This window comes from Mustela nigripes, chromosome 13, assembly GCF_022355385.1.
Source record: "Mustela nigripes isolate SB6536 chromosome 13, MUSNIG.SB6536, whole genome shotgun sequence".
Classification (NCBI taxonomy): Eukaryota; Metazoa; Chordata; class Mammalia; order Carnivora; family Mustelidae; genus Mustela; species Mustela nigripes.
In genome coordinates, this window is record NC_081569.1 from 39,017,349 (window position 1) to 39,036,978 (window position 19,630).

The 19,630-nt window shown below is 38.3% G+C and overlaps 1 protein-coding gene and 1 pseudogene across 5 annotated transcripts in view; one reads left to right on the top strand and one right to left on the bottom strand.

Annotated features, from left to right (window-relative positions):
* Window positions 1-711, bottom strand: part of LOC131999280 (large ribosomal subunit protein eL30-like) — a 2,311-nt pseudogene extending 1,600 nt beyond the window's left edge.
* Window positions 1-19,630, top strand: part of RNF111 (ring finger protein 111) — a 96,465-nt gene that overhangs the window by 5,424 nt on the left and 71,411 nt on the right. The window lies entirely within an intron of this gene.

Genomic DNA, 19,630 nt, shown 5'->3' on the forward strand with positions numbered 1-19,630 from the left:
ATGGGACTCGATCCCAGGACCCTGAGATCATGACCTGAGCCGAAGGCAGCGGCTTAACCCACTGAGCCACCCAGGCGCCCTGGTTTTGGTTTTTTTAAACAGGCTCTGGCAGGTGTTATTAAAGAAAAATTTTGTGTGATTTGCTTTTCGCCAGTCTGTTCTGGCATGCTTTTATTTTTTTATTTTTTATTTTTTAAAGATTTTATTTATTTATTTGACAGACAGAGATCACAAGTAGGTAGAGAGGCAGGCAGAGAGAGAGAGAGGAGGAAGCAGGCTTTCTGCGGAGCAGACAGCCCGATGTGGGGCTCGATCCCAGGACACCGGGATCCTGACCTGAGCTGAAGACAGAGGCTTTAACCCACCGAGCCACCCAGGCGCCCTGTTCTGGCATGCTTTTAATATCAGTCACCTGGATCAATGATAGCCCTTGTGCATTCTCTGTAGTATTTTCCTCAAGCTGTACCCAGTTCAGTATTATTGACACTGTAGTGATGGACACCAGTTTTGGCCAACATGGGATAGTTTTCTATTTCAGATTTCCTAGGGGCTGGGCAGTTGTTGGCGAGGATAACCAGTTTTGCTTTGCCATGTCTGATCGTTTTCAGAGTCTGCTTGTTCTGCAGCAAGTACTTTAAACTTTTCATAATGAGTTGGAGTCTGGAGTTGATGGACTCCAGAGACCTTTTTTGTCTTCCTTGATGCCACCATCTTCCTGCCTTAGGTGCAGGATGGCCCCAACGAAGAGCAGCCACCAAGACCCCCAAACCATTTTGAATGGTTTTTAACCAGTTAATTTTTTTTTTAAAGATTTTATTTGTTTATTTGACACAGAGAGATCACAAGTAGGCAGAGAGGCGGGCAGAGAGAGAGAGAGGAGGAAACAGGCTCCCTGCTGAGCATGGAGCCCGATGTGGGACTCGATCCCAGAACCCTGAGATCATGACCTGAGCCGAAGGCAGCGGCTTAACCCACTGAGCCACCCAGGCGCCCTAACCAGTTAATTTTTGAAACAATTAATATGTACGTGGTTTCAAAAGTCAGTTCCACAATATTCATTATAATGAAAAACCGTAGTCTAAGCTATTCCTCCTAATCCCCTAGTTCCAGTTTGTAAGTGGAAACACTTTCAGCTCCTAAGACTTTTTTCCTGGTATTTACTTTCGTATTTCTAAATAGTATGCTTATATGTCTAGTTAGTTACTTGTGATGTTAGTTTTGTTATTATTGTTGTTTTTTCCTTAAAGATTCTATTTATTTGTCAGAGAGACAGAGAGAGCACAGGAAGGCAGAATGGCAGGCAGAGACAGAGGGAGAAGCAGGCTCCCCTTGGAGCAAGGAACCCGATGTGGAACTCGATCCCAGGATGCTGAGATCATTACCCAAGCTAAAGGCAGCCACTTAACTGACTGAGCCACCCAGGCGTCCCTTTTTGTTGTTGTTGTTGTTATTTTAAATATTTAATTTATAAAGATAAAAGCAATACAAATGGAACCAAAGTCATAAGTACAAAGGGTGTACAGGGAAAAAATAAGTTTCCTTGCCATCCCTGTCTTCCTATTGTCCAATTCTTTTCCCTGGAGATATATCTCCTCTTAATATTTTATATGTATCCCGAGCAGCGGTTCTCAGAATGTGGTGGTCTCTGTACTCTTGAGGGGGTATTCAGAAGGTCAGCTGGGTTGAAACTATTTGATAGTGATACTACGTTCTTCACTACTTAACTGTGTTGACATTTGCATTGATAGCAAACACAGTGATGGGCAAAACTGCTGGCCCTGTAATGCCTATTAAGACAGTGGCTAAGACTGTACTAATAGTCCTTGTATTTTTCATTACTACACATTTACAAAACCAGTTTCATTTAAGAATGAAAACCATGAGAGGTGCCTGGGTGGCTCAGTTGTTTAGCGTCTGCCTTTGGCTCAGGTCATGATCCCAGGGTCCTGGAACTGAGCCCCCACATCAGGCTCCGTGCTCTGCGGGGAGTCTGCTTCTTCCTCTCCCACTTGTATTCCCTCTCCTCTCTCAGTCTCTCTCACTATGTCAAATAAATAAGTAAAATCTTAAAAAAAAAAGAAAACCATGAAAAAAACCCCAGTTTTTAAAAGAATGTCCTTTATAAAGCAGTAAAATCTGTTAATTTTATTAATCTTGATCCTTGAGTGCCTGTCTTTTTAATATTTCATGTGATAGAATGAGAAGAATGTTATATTTCCCCCATCTTAAATTATGCTTGCCTTAAAGAAAAATACGTGTGTGATTGAGTTGCAGGCTGAACTAGCAAACTTAGTTGCTTCTTTTTTTTTTTTTTTTTTAATGGAACCATTTTTTTACTTGAAGGAATGACAAACTGTAGTCATTTAAACTTGGGTATTTGTATGTATGTACTCAAAAATAAATGGAGTGAGCCTGTCACCTTAGGGAAAACAACTGATGGAAAATTAGTACCAAGATACAATTAAGGCTTTCAAACAAAAATTTAGAATTTTGGAAAACATATCTGCCACTATGAGCTTGGCAGCTTTTCAAGGCCTTTTTGATGAAATTGATAGGGATATTAACAAATGTGATTTTTTTTTTTTTTGGCTATCATATAATTAAATGTGTCAGTGTCTGGAAGATAGGCATAACTTCATGGACCAACTTTTTTCATATGACCAATGCATGATATTACAAAATCATGCTGTGTATGAAAGATCTACTTAGGGGGCAAGATAAATCAGTAGATTTTTAATGAGATGGTATGAAGTTTCATAGATAAGGTAGCAGATTCAACACTGCAAGTAACATTTACAAAATTACATTTATTAAGTTTTGAGATAATATCAAAGAATAACATGCACAGTATCTGAATAAGTTATTAAAGACACTTCTCTTTTTAAACTACGTACATGAGTGAAGGTGGATTTCTTACTAGATTGAATACAGAAACGTATTTAAGAATCCAGGTTTCTTCTATTCAGACATTAAAGAGATTAGCAAAGTTGTGTAATAGTGTTATTCTTAGTAACTTTTTTGAAAAACTATATTCATAAATGTTACTTAATATTAACATGTAATGGGTTTACATATTACTGTTTTTGAAAAATCTTTCAGCATTTACCAATTTTATTTTTAATATTAATAAATATAACCTACATATTTAAAGCTTTTGGGAGATTCTCACTTACTTTTAAGAGGATAAAGGGTTTACAGATCAAAAAGTTTGAGAATTGCTGTGTAGTTATCTTCTGCATTATCTTTTGACCTCTAATGGAAAAGGAGTCCACTCTTCTTTTTTCTCCCATTGTAGTTGTGTCACAATTTTAGATTGTTTTAAGTAATAATTCAGCATATATTTATTGAATATTAACTGTGAGTTCTAAGCTTTGAGGCACATGGTAATGATGAAAACAGACTAGGCTCTGTTGGGAAAACAAGGAAATATTAACCAATAGTGATTATGGAAATAACTGAGCTGGAAAGAGAAGATGGGGGTGGGGTTCACTTTTTAAATATATGGTGATTAGGGATCCTCTCAAGGACAAGGAAACATTTGAGCACAGACGGAAAGGAAGCAAGTGAGAGATCCTTCTGGCTCTCTGGGGGACAATCATTCTGGGCAGATTAGGTAGTAATAGCTGTACTTTGCTCAAGGAAAAGCCAAGAAGCTGTTGTTGCTGGAGTGGAGTGGATGAGGAGAATGGTGATCTCTGAGGACATCGGTAGCAAGGGCTTAGGTCCTTCAATTTTAAGCAATATTCTTGGGGTGCCTGGGTTAAGGCACTCTGTTAAGCCTCTGCCTTCAGCTCAGGTCATAATCTCAGGGTCCTGGGATTGAGCCCACATCGGGCTCTCTGCTCGGCAGGGAGCCTGCTTCCCCCTCTCTGCCTGCCTCTCTGCCTGCTTGTGACACCCCTCTCTCTGTGTCAAATAAATAAATAAATAAATCTTAAAAAAAAAAAGAAATATTCTTGTATTAGCTTTCATGACTTCAGTCATTTTCTTTTTTCCATTCTCTTTTTGGAGTTGCTGTTGGTCAGATGATTAGATTTTGTCGTTATCAATCTAATAGCAACAAAGAGATAATCTTTGTTGCTATTAGATTCTGTGTGTGTGAGAGAAAGAGAATTAAGTTTTTTTCATTTAGTGGGGATTGCAAGGAAATCTGAGATAAAGTTATTTGTGTAATTTAATATGTTTAAACAAAATATGAACTTTTGCTTTTGATAAATATCAGGAGCAAGTTACATTATCGATATAGAAATAGGCTCTCCAACTTTTAGTGTAAAATCACATTTGTTTATTTTTTAAATATTCTCGCTCGCTCGCTCGCTCTCCTTTTTTTTTTTTTTTTTTAAGAGAGAGAGTGCACGCAAGCCAGTGCCTTTGTGGGGATTGGGGAAAGCAGAGGTAAAGGGAGAGAGAACTCCCTTTAGTTTAGCTTGTCTTTAGGCAAGCTCCATGCCTAGTCTGGAGCCTCACATGGGGCTTGATCTCACGACCTTGATCATGACTTGAGCTGAATTCAAGAGTTGGGTGCTTAACTGACTGAGTCCCCAGGTGCCCCCAAATCATGTCTGAATATGTGAAAAAATACACATGTAACTAGGTTTGTAAATAGGTTCACTTTACAAAGTCTAAATCTACCATGACAGCTGTTTTTTTTTTTTTTTAAGATTTTTTCTTTATTTATCTGACAGAGATCACAAGTAGGGAGAGAGGCAGGCAGAGAGAGAGGAGGAAGCAGGCTACCTGCAGAGCAGAAAGCCCGATGTGGGGCTCGATCCCAGGACCCTGGGATCATGACCCAAGCTGAAGGCAGAGGCTTAACCCACTGAGCCACCCAGGTGCCCCTGTTTTTTGTTTTTTGTTTTTGACGGCTAGTTTTTTTTTTTTTTTAATATAAAGTAGTCATTAGCTGAAGAAAATCATGTCATGTAAGATTTTTATTGCAGAACATCTATAGAATGACTGTTACCATGGGTTTGATTGTATTTTCTGTGAAATCACATTTTTTTCTTTTTTTTAAAAGAAGATTTTATTTATTTATTTGAGAGAGAGAGCGCATGAGAAGGGGGAGGTCGGAGGGAGAAGCAGACTTCCTGCCAAGCAGGGATCCCAATGTGGGACTTGATCCCAGGACTCTAGGATCATGACATGAGCTGAAGGCATTTGCTTAACCAACTGAGCCACCCAGGTGCCCCTGTGAAATCACATTTCTTTTTTTTTTTTTTTTTTTAAGATTTTATTTATTTATTTGACAGACAGAGATCACAAGTAGGCAGAGAGGCAGGGAGAGAGAGAGGAGGAAGCAGGCTCCCTGGGTGAGCAGAGAGCCTGATGCAGGGCTCCATCCCAGGACCCCGAGATCATGACCCGAGCCAAAGGCAGAGGCTTTAACCCACTGAGCCACCCAGGTGCCCCTTGACATCACATTGCTTTAAAGAACTCTATGTACTGTGAGATAAAACTGGCCATCTTATGGAATACTATGCAGCTATAAAATATGAGGTCCTGCTCCTTGCAACAACATGGATGGATCTAGAGGATATTATGCTAAGTGAAATAAGTCATGAAAGACAAATACCATATGATCTCACTTATATATGGAATCTAAAAACCAAAAGAAACATATAAACAAAAGCAGAATCAGATGTATAAATATATTGATGGTTGCTTGAGGGGAGGGACAAAATGGGTGAAGAAGAGTGGGAGATACAGTCTTCCAATTATGGAATGAGCAAGTTAGAGGAATAAAAGGTACAGTATAGGGAACATAGTCTGTGATACTGTAATAGCATTGTATGGTGGCAGATAGTAGCTTCACTTGTGGTAAGCTAAAGAGATGGAGAGATTGAATCACTATGTTGTACACTTGAAACTAATGTTACATTCTGTCAACTAGACTTAAAAAATATTTTTTGATAATAATAAAACGGAAAGGGGAGGAATAGGTCAGACCACTTTAGCTATGTACATCTGGGAGAATATAGAGAATTTTGATTGTTTAAAATAAAGCATCTATTTTTGTAACCACCTTCCTGCCTGCCATTCCTTTGCTGTGCTTTTATTCTTCTCCAATTGAGGAAATTCTACTTCTAGGGACCAGCTCTTTAACTTCTGTGAAGTTTCTCCTGTAGAATCAACGGCTGTCCCTTCTGTTTTTCCATAGTATTTGGTCCTTCTCTTATTCTCTTATTTGGTCCTTTTCTTATTTATTTATTTGACAGAGACACAGCGAGTGAGGGAACACAAGCACGGGGACTGGGAGAGGGAGAAGTAGTCTTCCTGCTGAGCAGGGAGCCTGATGTGGGGCTTGAACCCAGGACCCTGAGATCATGACTTGAGCCGAAGGCAGATGCTTAACGACGGAGCCACCCAGGCACCCCAGTTATTTCCATTTTAGTAGACCTTTAGCATTCTCCCACTGTGGAAGCTAAGTTCCAGAAATCTCCATGGTAAATAGAAGAAGTAGTGGTTGAATTACATAATAGTCTTATGTGAAAATAATGTCATGGAAAATGAAGTGTTAAGTGAACATATGAAATCCCACATAACTATACATTTATTTTAAAAATGAGAGACCAAACCCAGCAACTTATGTAAGAATTAAAATCCAAATGTTTGTATGTCAGACCTCCTTTTATAATTCTTAGTTCCTTGGAGATAATAGTTTTTAGTGAGGATAAAATGGAATAAAAACATGGCACGTAGTTCCGTACAGGCCTCCTGATCTGGTCCTTGACCATTTCTGATCCTTTTGTGTGCCATCTCCCTTTCCTTTCACTCTCCTTTCTGTTGTTTGCAGATGTTGGGCCTCTTCCTGCCACAGGATCTTTCTTTACTGTTTCCTCTGCTAGAAAGGCTCTTCCTCTACACTGTGTGGTGTGGTGAACTGGTGGCTTGTTCTTTCTCATGATTCAGGTCTTCAGCTTCCTAGGAGCCTGTTGATGTTCATCTTTTACCATTTGTTTTATTTCCTTAATAGCACAATTTTTTCTCTAAAATTATCTTGACTGTCTACTTATGCTTTGTTCTCATCTGCATGGATTTTCATGAGAACAAAGACTTGCTGTATCCTGTTCAAGGCCAATCCCAGTGCCTACAACAGCTACATTCTAATAGGCTCTCAATAAATATTTTTTTGAGTGAAAACAGTAACTGCATAAATAGTAGCTAATGTATTATCAGTAATATTATATATTCTAAAATATTAATAGGCCACTGCAAAATTATATCTGTTACCTGGGTGACATTTCCAGATTCTGACATTTCTATCCCAGATGCTTGGGATAGAAAAAATTTGGATAACCTAACTTGTGTGTAACCTGTTTGCCATCATGGAGTTGATCATTCTTCTTAGACTCTTGGATTTCCCCATTTTATTCCCGCATGAATGAGTAGTTTTCCCCACGGATAGCAGTTCTGGATGACAGTTCTAAGGCCTGGACTTAATTTCAGTCATTTTCCTTTATCTTGAACGGGCTTCAGTTTCAAATATTTTTCTTTTCTCTTCCGTCATTTTTATTAATCCTCATATGTCTCTTTTCCTGATTATCCCCAACAGGAAGAACTCATAGTGTATGTATACCAAAACCAAAATTCTTAAGATTGCCTAGAAAGTATATAAGTAAATGTGTGTAGGCTAGCTTTATATGTATGGTAATCCATATGAGGGTTAGGATTACTGTATTTATCCAGAGTATGATATTCTCTGGAATAGAATAGAATCTTAACTGTCTTCTTCTTCTTCTTTTTTTTTTTTTAAAGATTTTATTTATTTATTGACAGAGAGAAATCACAAGTAGATGGAGAGGCAGGCAGAGAGAGAGAGAGGGAAGCAGGCTCCCTGCTGAGCAGAGAGCCCGATGCGGGACTCGATTCCAGAACCCTGAGATCATGACCTGAGCCGAAGGCAGCGGCTTAACCCACTGAGCCACCCAGGCGCCCTCTTAACTGTCTTCTTCTTCTTTTTTTTTTTTTTTTAAAGATTTTATTTATTTATCAGAGGAGAGGGGGAGAGAGCGAGCACAGGCAGACAGAATGGCAGGCAGAGGCAGAGGGAGAAGCAGGCTTCCTGCCGAGCAAGGAGCCCGATGCGGGACTCGATCCCAGGACGCTGGGATCATGACCTGAGCCGAAGGCAGCTGCTTAACCAACTGAGCCACTCAGGCGTCCCTTAACTGTCTTCTTAATTATCACTTTGAGCAGTCATTAGTAGCGAAAAAACCAAAAATGGTTTGTTGAATAAAGTGGCTGAATAAAGTTAGCATAGAGGATAATAAATCCAGACTGGTATCCTCAGTTGTCTAATAGTTTACTGTTTTTGTTTCTTGCCACAAGGATTTTCACTTTGCTGTCAGAATACACAGATCCAAAGAAGACAAAAATGCCCTTTAGTCAAAATAACCTTGGAAATCCCTAAAGTTGCCCATAAAATATAAAAAATAGACATACAGTCTCTCAAAGTTCAACATATCCTGTTTTTCCTTTAGTATTGAAGCGAATCATGTTTCATTGTTAAACACCAGATGAAGTCGTAGGCTGTGTTTATGGTCCATGTTGTGGGAAAAATAAATGGCTCTAAACATTAGAATCTGACAGCACAGCAAGATGTTCATATCATGAGAGGCACATGGGATGTGAGACCAACTAGAGAATAGTAAAATTTTATCTTTCTGTGTTCATTCTGGGTATGTAATTATTGAGCGGAATTGCAAGCATAATCTACATAGTTTAAATTGTTTTTTTCTTATCTTCACATTGTTGAATTCACATTATAGGTGTGCTCCCTACCCGGAGGTATTTTCCCTAATCCAAGTCAGTATGCCTTTACCTTCTTCATTCATTAAAAGTGTCAGTAACTCTGCTGGTTTTTTCCTTGTATGACTCTTGTTCTTATTCTTTAGAACATACTCTTAATTTTTTTTTTTAAGATTTTATTTATTTATTTGACAGAGACACAGAGATCACAAGTAGACAGAGAGGCAGGCAGAGAGAGAGGGGGAAGCAGGCTCCCTGTTGAGCAGAGAGCCCGATGTGGGGCTCAATCCCAGGACCCTGAGATCATGACCTGAGCCGAAGGCAGAAGCTTTAACCCACTGAGTCACCCAGGCGCCCCTAGATATTCTTTAACTAATATTCTCCAGGTTACACATTTTGACCTAAATCACACAGGAAGAGCAAAAACAACTTTTATTTAAATAAACTTGTTGGTTTCATCCAAGGAGAGATTGTTTGCTTGGGCAGTTTTGCTTACTGCATTAGATCCTACATTCTCAGGGCAGCTGTTGTCTTTCCTAATCTAGTTTTTTGTTTTATTTGTATTTATTTTGTTATTCTACCCTTTGCTTTGGGTGCATTAACAATTCAGGGTTTGGGTGCACCTGACTGGCTCTGTAGGTTAATCATTTGCATTTGGCTCAGGTCATGATCCCAGGGTCCTGGGACCTTCACATTGGGTTCCCTGCTTTGCAGGAAGCCTGCTTCTCTCTCTCTCTCTCTCTCTCTCTCTCATTCTGTCTGCCAGTCCCTCTGCTGTATTCTTTCTCACTGTCAAATACATAAATAAAATCTTTAAAACAAACAAAAATTCAGGGTTTTGATCTGATCTTCAAGAGGAATTGAAAGTTTATTTGAATAAGATAGACTAGCTTGACATAGGTGTACCTAAAAGAATTGAAGGCCACCCCCCCAAAAAAAAGAAAAGAAAACAGGGGAAGCTTGTGGACTTTTTTTTTTTTTGCCTGGATGATTTCTAAAAGCTGGTTGACTTTTTAACTTTAAAAGTAATAATAAGAGCCAGCATATGCATACATTATTTTGTCTTAACCCTTTAAGGTGAATATTTCCATTCTTCAGATGAGGAGTTTTGGGCATAGGGTGGTTCATAACTTTCTAGAGACTCAACAGCAGTAATGGAGTTTAAGGGGTTTATATCAGGAGGTTTGAGTCACCTGAAAAGAGAATTCCAAAATTTAGGAGATGTCACATTTGAGAGTTTATTAGGATTGGAGTAAAGAGTTTCTGTGGCCCAGAAGTAAGCTCTTAGCCAGTATTTCTGTATTGCCTTAAGGAAGAAATATATATATATATATATATATTTTTAAGGTTTTATTTATTTATTTGACAGAGAGAGACAGTGAGAGAGGGAACACAAGCAGGGGGAGTGGGAGAGGGATTAAACAGGGAGCCCGATGTGGGGCTCGATCCCTGGACCCTGGAATTGTGACCTAAGCCGAAGGCAGACACTTAACCAATTGAGCCACCCAGGTGCCCCGATACAGGTATATTTTTATCTCTGTTGGGTATTGCCTTTGTCAGAGAGAGAGAAGGATGATGATATTTTATTCAGATGGTGTTTTGGGGCTTAATTTCTCTGTGTATTCCTATTTTTCTATAGGGAAACTTTTTAAAAGCACTTTAATTGAGCTATAACTTTATATAGAGTATAAGGTACACATCTTTACTGTACAATTCAGAGTTTTGGCAAATGTGTATATCCATGTAACCATAATGTTACTTGTATCAGTAGTTCCTTCTTTGTTGTTGTTTTTGCTGCTGCTCTTTGGTATCCTATTGTATTTTAAAATAATAATTTTAAAAATATATCATAATTTGTTTATTCACTTGTTGGAGATTCGTTTTTCCCAAATTGTTGGTTATTACGAGTAAAGCTATGAACATTCACATACAAATTTTTTGTATACCTGTGTTTTCAAACCTAGGTGTGAAATTATTGGATCATAGGTTAGATGTATGTATGACTTTATTAGAAGCTACCAAAGAGTTATGTGTGGAGTTGCAGTTGTGCCACATCCTTGTTAATGTTCGGTTTTTGGTCTAAGAATTTTAGTCTTTTATTGGGTGTGCAGTTGTATCTCATTGTGGTTTTAATTTGCATTTCCCTGATGACTAAAGATACAAAGCATTTTTTCACATACTCATGGGCCATGTGTATGTGTTTTGAAAAATGTTAAAAATCATTTGTCTATTTTTTTGGGTGGGGTTGTATTAAAATGGAAGAGTTTGCTTATGTTCTGGATTCAACTTATATATACATATAAATTACACATAAATGCAATTTTCCTTTGTATTTAGTCTGCTACCTTACCTTTTGTTTTCTTCTTCTTCAGATTTTATTTATTCATTTGAGAGAGAGAGTGTGATAGCTTAAGCAGGGGGAAAGGCAGAGGGAGAGGGAGAAGCAGATTCTTTTTTTAAGCTGGGAGCCTGACATGGGGCTCCTTCTCAAGAACAGAGATTATGACTGGAGCCAAAAGCAGATGCTCAAACATCTGAGCCATCCAGGTACCCCATTGCCTTTTTGTTCTCTTAGTGGTATCTGTGAAGAGTAAATTTTCATTTTGATAAAGTCTAGTTTAGCGATATATAAAGAATGCATAGTGCTAGGGGTACCTGACTTGGCTCATTTGGTAGAGCATGTTCCTCTTGATCTTGGGGTCATGGGTTCAAGCCCCATGTTGGGTGTAGAGATTACTTAATTAAATGGATTTTAAAAAATGAGTAGTACTATTTATGTTCTTTGAGACCTTTGTCCATGGTATGATTACATATAGTTTAGCCTATGTTTCTTTTAGAAATTTAACGTTTAGCTTTTAGAACTAAGTCTTGATCCATTTTGAGTTAATTTTTTTGTCCAGTCTGTGGTGTAGAGGTTAAATTTTCCCCACATGGTTCACCAGTTGTTCCACCACCATTTGTTACTATTCCTTTCCTATTACCTTGGCACTCTTACTGAAAATTACTTGACGATATGTATGAGTCTATTTCTGGACTCTCCAGTCTATCTTTATGCCAATAGTACCCTGTTTTGTTACAGTTGTGTTTTAATCTGTCATCTTGGTCTGTGTTTTCTATTTTCCCATCTGTTCTCTGTCCCTTTATTTTCCTTTTCATATTTACTTTGGGCTTTAGTTTTTTAGTTTTTTGAGTGAAAAAAATTTTTTTTTTGTATTACATTTTATTTCCACTTTTGTTTTTGTTTTGTTTTTTTTTTTAAATTTTATTTATTTATTTATTTATTTTTAAAGATTTTATTTATTAATTTGACAGAGAGAAATCACAAGTAGACAGAGAGGTAGCCAGAGAGAGAGAGAGAGAAGCAGGCTCCCTGCCGAGCAGAGAGCCCGATGCGGGACTCGATCCCAGGACCCTGAGATCATGACCTGAGCCGAAGGCAGCGGCTTAACCCACTGAGCCACCCAGGCGCCCCTCCACTTTTGGTTTATTAGCTGTACTTATTTTTTATCTTTTGTGGTTAATCTAGGGTTTACATTATGCATCTTTAACTTTTCACTGTCTGTCTTCAAGAAATAATAGACTATCAGGGGGCCTTGGTGGCTTAGTCAGTTAAGCATCCGACTCTTGATTTTGGCTCGGGTCAATGATCTTCAGGTTGTGAGATTGAGCCCTGCATCAGGTTCCATGGTGAGCGTGGAGCTTGCTTGAGATTCTCTTTCTTCCTGTCCCCCTCCCCCCACTACTTGCGATTTCTTTCTCTATATATAAATAAATGAGCAATTTTTAAAAATAGCCTATTTCACATATAAGAAACATCAAACAACCTAAATCTCTTTGGTCCACTCCTGTGCTTTGTGTTACGGTTATACATTTTACTTTATATGTTATTAGTTTTGGGAGGATTTCTTTGTTCAAATTTTTAGGTTATAGCTAGAGAATAATTCTTGTGAGGTTATCTCTGTGAGAGAAGATGCTAGTAGATCTACTTTTATGAAGTGACCAGATGGTGATGATCTCTGAAAAAGTCTTTAAAATTTGATAAATTCAGACCAGAAAACTTGGGTATGAGTCTGAAAAAAGGTGGTTGTATCATTTACTCTTTTTATAGAACTAGACAAAGAACTTGGAAGATTTGTAAATGAATGTCTCTGAATATTACCCAATTACTGACTTCAGGAAAATTATTCAGAGAAAAACAAAACAAAACAAAAAAGTGTCTCCCTGTTTTTTTTTTTTTTCTTTAAGATTTTATTTATTTACTTATTTGAGAGAGAGAGAGAGATTGGGTACACAAGCAGGGAGAGTGGCAGAGGGAGAAGCAGACTCCCTACACTGGCTTGATCCCAGAACCGTGAGATCATGACCTGTGCTTAACCAACTGAGGCACCCAGGTGCCCATATATCTTTAGCTGTATATAAGTTAAGCTATTTGCAGTATTTTATGTTTATTAAAGTGTTTGTTTTTAATGATTTTGCTAATTATTCTAAGCTTTTATTTTCAGGTCCTGATTTTGTCGTTCAGTGTATATGTGATCTCTTTCCAGCTTTATGTCATTTGGGGATGTGCTTTATGCTTTCATGTGAAACCAAGGCTAAAAACAGAGTTTGGAATGCATTTTGTAGGCTCATTTTTAATTGTACACCTCATTTTATATTGCTGATTATTGATACATTTCTAGTCAAGTTTTGGGATTGGTTTTTATTCCATTTTAGCTTTCAAGTATATTACAGCTTATAATTCTTTTCTTAGTACTGAAGGTTAATGAAGTTGAGCTGTGCTACCTGATGCGAGAGGGAAGGACCTCAATGTTAATGTTGAAGATTATGTAGATTTTAAAGCTTTTTTTTTTCTTTGGTAGCTCCAGCTTTAGACTCCCCTCTCTCCACCTCCCCTAGTAATCCTGTGTAAGATTTTTGGAGATATTGGCAGTAGTGAGGGGCTGGTGAGGTTGGAGAGCAGGTTAAGCTCTGTCATTACTCTCACCTGTCTCCTCCCTTTTTAGGGATTTCCTTGGGATAAATTTACATATAATGCCCTAGTGCCCTTACCATAGGGTAAACAAAAACAGAAAAGCTTTTACAGAAAAGTTGCAAAGAGGGGCCCATAGGTGGCTCAGTAGGTTAAGCAGGTGACTCTTAATTTCTGCTGAGGTCATGATCTCAGGCTCTCCTCCGGCTCTACACTTAGCATGGAGCCTGCTTATGATCCTCTCCCTCTCCCCCTGCCCACCTCTAAAAAAAGAAAGAAAAAAAAAGTTACAAAGCTAATGAATAGAATACATAGAATTCATGTGTACCCTTCACGCAGTTACCTCTTTTGCTAACATCCTTACCTATCCCTCATCAGTCACAACTAAGAAACCAACATTGGTATATTACTATTAACTTAACTCTGGATGTTATTTGAATGTAATCGCCTGTGGTTTCAGTCTTTGTTTTTCATTGTTTTTATGATCTTAACAGTTTTGAGGACTATCAGGAATTTTATAGAATGTCCTTCAATTTGAGTTTGCCTGATGTTTATCTCGCTGGTTTGACTAGGGATATGGGTTACGGGAAGAGTCCCAGAGTGGTGAAGTACCCCTGTTAGCAACATGAGTTATAGTAGTAGCCTTGATCTCTGGCCAAGGTACTATTTGCTCCACCTTAAAGTACTCTCTTTTCCTTCTTAGTCCTTTCTTTGGAAGTGACTGAAGGGAGAGGAGTAGTTAAGCTCTACCTCCTAGAAGGGATGCATCTGCACAAGTCATTTGGAATTCTTCTATAAGGAAGTTTGTCTCTTTGCTCCTACTTATTTATTTAGTCATTTATATCAGTATGAATTAATGGATACTTATTTTATACCTTGGGGGTATGATCTGGTACTGATTTATTTATCTTGTTGCTATAGTTCTATTTTTAGACATTGGGAACTCTTTCAGATTGGCTCTGTTGTTCTGTTGACATGCCTCTGGCCTTGTGTGTGAGTGTGCATGTGTGTGTGTGTGTATGTGTGTATATGTTCTTTACTTTCTGGCACTTTCTGCTCCAGGTTTATCTTATATCTTTCTTGCCAAAATCCTAGAACCAAGGAGCCTTAGTTCCTTTTACTGGAGAGCAGCATTAAAAATCAGAATCTGGGCATTGGGTCCTAGTGCCCTTTTTCCTTGGTTCTTCAGTTCCTTTGCAGAATGTCTGGAAAGTCTGCACCTGGATATTTGGATAAGTGGTGAAGAGGTTTTAGTATCACACATTTGTAAAAGAGTACTTAATTGTATCTGTGTGTAACATTGTCTTCAGCTGTGGAGTCATTAAGAAGCAGCTTCTTTTTTTTTTTTTTTTTTTTTTTTAAAGATTTTGTTTATTATTTATTTGACAGGCAGAGATCACAAGTAGGCAGAAAGGCAGGCAGAGAGAGAAGGAGGGAAACAGGCTCACCGCTGACTGGAGAGCCTGATGTGGGGCTTGATCCCAGGACTCTGGGATTATGACCCAAGCCGAAGGCAGAAGCTTTAAGCCATTGAGCCACCCAGGTGCCCCTCAGCTTCCTTTTTTAAAAAATGATTTTATATTTAAGAAATCTCTATACCTAATGTGGGGCTCAAATTTACAGTCCTGAGATCAAGAGTCTCATGCTTCACCGACTGAGCCAGCCAGGTGCCCCCATAAGAGGTAGCTTTCTAAAAGCACTTTGAAGTGTTTTAAAAAAGGAAAGTTAACTTAAAAAGCTTTAAAGGGGGTGCCTGTGTGGCTCAGTCAGCTAAGGATCTGACTCTTGAGCTCAGCTCAGGTCTTGATCTCAGGGTCATGAGATCAAGCCCTGTGTTGAGCTCCGTGCTTAAAAAAAAGCAAAAAACAAAAAATAAAGCAAGCATAGGAGTGTATACTTGTTTTAGGGGCAGCCAAGTAGGGAAAAGTCCTTTAGATCCTTGTGTTTTATTTTAAGCCTGGAAAAAACAAACTTTTTTTTCAGATGTCAGGAAACCTGCCATGGACAGACAGCTGTATTTAAGAACTTAGGCTAACAGGAATTGTAGACTTCTAGAGTCTGTTCCTCTCCACTGTCATCAGTCATAGATGTATCATCATCAGTAGTATTAGTATTATTTTGCCATAACTGCTGTTACTCTAGTCTTCCCTCTCTTTCTCATTATGCAGGTTTTTATTTTTTCTTCTTAATTATAGAAGTAATTTACAAATGATTTGTAGACTGTCAGGGCTGGTAAAAAGATGAGGGAGATTGGAACCTTTATCCAGTTGCGTTAGCTGGATTTTTTTTCCCCAAGGAATGGAAATTTGAGCTTTTAAATGTGTTTCTGCCTTGAAACTTTATTAAACATTTTAGAAAGTGAGTGGATCTGTGTCTGGGTATGAGTTTATTTCTGAGTTCTCTTGCAAAATCTGATTTGAATTAGCAGCTGCAGCTCTATGAAAGGTTTTCATTCAAACAGTGGAGTTAGCCCTTGTCAATAGCGAAAAAGAGCCAGGGATATTTACAAGTTTTCTGAACTTTCTACTTTCTTATCCTTCAAAAATTCTGTAGTTCAGTCTTTATCCTCCTACTTATTTTTATCCTCAGATTTTAGGATCAGCACCCATTAGGAACCAAAGTTTGTAAATAACAAACCTGAATCTCTCTCTCTCTCTCTCTCTTTTTTTTTTTTTTAAAGATTTTATTTATTTGGGGTGCCTGGGTGGCTCAGTGGGTTAAAGCCTCTGCCTTTGGCTCAGGTCACGATCCCAGGATCCCAGAGAGCCCCGCATTGGGCTCTCTGCTCAGCGGGGACCCTGCTTCCTCCTCTCTCTCTCTCTCTCTCTCTCTGCCTGCCTCTCTGCCTACTTGTGATCTCTCTGTCAAATAAGTAAATAAAATCTTAAAAAAATTTTTTTGTTTATTTGACAGAGAGATCACAAGTAGGCAGAGAGGGGGAAGCAGGCTCCCTGCTGAGCAGAGAGCGCAATGCGATGCGTGGTTCCATCCCAGGACCCTGAGACCTTTACCCGAGCGGAAAGTGGAGGCTTAACCCACTGAGCCACCCAGGTGCCCCTAACCTGAATCTCTTTTTAAAAATATATATATATTTTTAAAGATTTTATTTATTTATTTGACAGAGAGAGAGAGAAGGAGATCAAAGTAGGCAGAGAGGCAGGCAGAGAGAGAGGGGGAAGCAGACTCCCTGTGGAGCAGAGCCTGATGTGGGGCTGGATCCCAGGACCCTGAGATCATGACCTGAACGGAAGGCAGAGCTTAACACACTGAGCCACCCAGACACCCCTGTTTATTTTGTTTTATAAATTTTAAAGAATAAAAATAAATAAAACATTTTAGATAAGATAGAGAAGTCACCTGTATTTTCCTTATCATTATGAGGAAACTGCATGTTATGACTGTAGTTTCATATTTTGCAAGTGTTTTGTGTATTTAAAAATTTTATTCTTTTACCATTTTTATGAATTTATGTGCAGTTTTTTATACTATCAAAATTTTCATCTTTTGTACATTTTCAATAAAAACTGAGATAATATTGCTAGTCAAAATCGGCATGTTCCCTGGTAAGCAACTAAAAACTTATTAACCATATTGTTGTAAATATGCCTAAAACATGTACATGTTTATTCTGCTGAGAATAATCTGCTTTCTGGATGGCTCAGAATTATGATTTTGAACATCATCTTTTATTTTGTGCTATATTACAGTGCTCTCAGAATCTGTTCACATAAATAATATTATTTAATCTAGGCAAATTGAACTTTTTAGCTATTGGGACAAGTGTCTTAGTTCTTCTCTTACCTGTTTTTAGGTGCTGCCACTAATATCTGTCTGCCACTAATACTTTGAATCCTGACAACTAAGATTATAGAATTATGTGTAAAATAAAATAGTCTCTGAATATTGAATTGCATGTGGCCTGACCTGACAATTATTTTGATCCTTTAGAGAATCATTTTTCTGTAGGCTATGTTCCGGAGAGCTGAAGTTGACTTCCAAAGGAACATAGTATTTATTATTGCCTTACAGAAAGAGAAAAGTGGAGCTATTTGAACAGTATGGTAAGACCTGATGAGTATTTTATGCAAGACAGTTCTAAGTAACTGAATTATGAACGATACCATATTTTAACATGGATATTTGCTTGGGTGGGAGTATAAAGTTGAAAGCCAGGTGTGATACTAGCAAAAAACAGCATTCATTCCAAAACAACATAATTCTGTAGGGTTCTGCAGTTTGTGATTCTAGATTGATTGTTGAGCAGTGTTCTGAAAAAATGTTGAAAGCTTCAAGATCATAGTATGGTATTTTGTCTCAAGTTTGTTCAATCTGGGGATTTGGTAGAAGAAGCCTACTATCCCTCTTTCCTCTCTCCCTTCCTTCTCTCTTTCCTTCCATGTAGGAAGAGTAGGTACAAGAGAGTATGAAGTAATGCTAATCTGTGCAGTAACTAATTTCAGTGGCTTGTGGTTAGGCTGCTTTAACAGCATAAAGTTGACAGTTTAAGTCTTTTTTGAGTGGAGGGATACTATTAATCTAAAATACCTTTTCCAGTACAGGATGGCATATTTTGTAAGGGTCCTGATACAAATTGAAAAGTTAGAGATTGGTATAGGGAAGTAAGACATTGGAGAGGTTTTTTTGGTAGCCTCTGTTTTCCATAAAGTAAGAGGCAGAGTTAGTAATTTGCTTAAAATGAGAGGATGTGAAAGGAGGAGAGAGCTTAAGGAATTAAGTAAATATTTGAGTCCTTCACTATGAGGAAAGAAAGAATCGCCAGGTAGTTATTGACTTAGTTGAGGTTAAAAATTTCTTTCAATTAAAAATATTTGGTACTGGTTAGGATGATTTAAAAACCATGGCAGCAACCTAGAAGCAAAGGCAGGTGGTTTCATTGGTATAGAATTATCGTTTGGAAGAGTGTTTACAGAAGAAAGGGATGAAGAATTTAGAGCAGAGCTTTAGCTAGTATACTGTGATTTGGTTGCAGGTATGTGGAGATACCGATCCCTTTGCCTTCAACACATCAGGAGAGGGTCTGGATGCGATGTGAGAGGGTCTGGATGGCTGGAGCTCCAGGGCTGGCACCCTCTAGATGCCTTATCTATCTTAAATGCCCAATATATATAATATTCTTTGTGTATCAGGATATAAAAAATTGTTTGGAAGTACTGATTCATAGAGCTGGTGAGAGCAGTACTGAGATGTGTTTCTGAGTACTTACTGGTTAGTCAAAAATGTGAAGTCAGGAAGGGGTTAATAAATAGGAAGAATAGCTTTCAGGGTTTTGCCTTCTCAGATCTTCTCCTGTCTCAGACTTTGTTACTATTTTTCTAAGTTTTTTTTTTTCTTCCTGCCTTTCTTATGGCAGATACTCTACCATATGATACTCTCTTTTTTTTTTTTTTAAGATTTTATTTATTTATTTGATAGACAGAGATCACAAGAAGGCAGAGAAGCAGGCAGAGAGAGAGAGAGGGCTCTCTCAGGCTCCCCGCTGAGCAGAAAGCTTGACGTGGGGCTTGATCCCAGGACCCTGAGATCATAACCTGAGCTGAAGGCAGAGGCTTAACCCACTAAGCCATCCAGGCACCCCCATACAATACTCTTCTAGCTTTTTATTCTCTATATTCAGAATTTCACTTTTATGGTAGGTAATTTATTGATTGTAGTGATTTTATTTTCCTCCAAGTAGATAATGCTAAAATCTTTATTTCCAGACCTGGTATTATAGGCTTAGTCCATTGTGTTGTCTTATTATTTCTAAATATCCAAAACTAAATCCCTTTATTCTCTTTCAAGTAACTTTATTTCTGACAGTGACTTAGTGTTTCCTTCAGATACCCAAGCAAGACCCCATATTGGGGCGCCTGGGTGGCTCTGTTGGTGAAGGTGTGGAGCGACTGCCTTCAG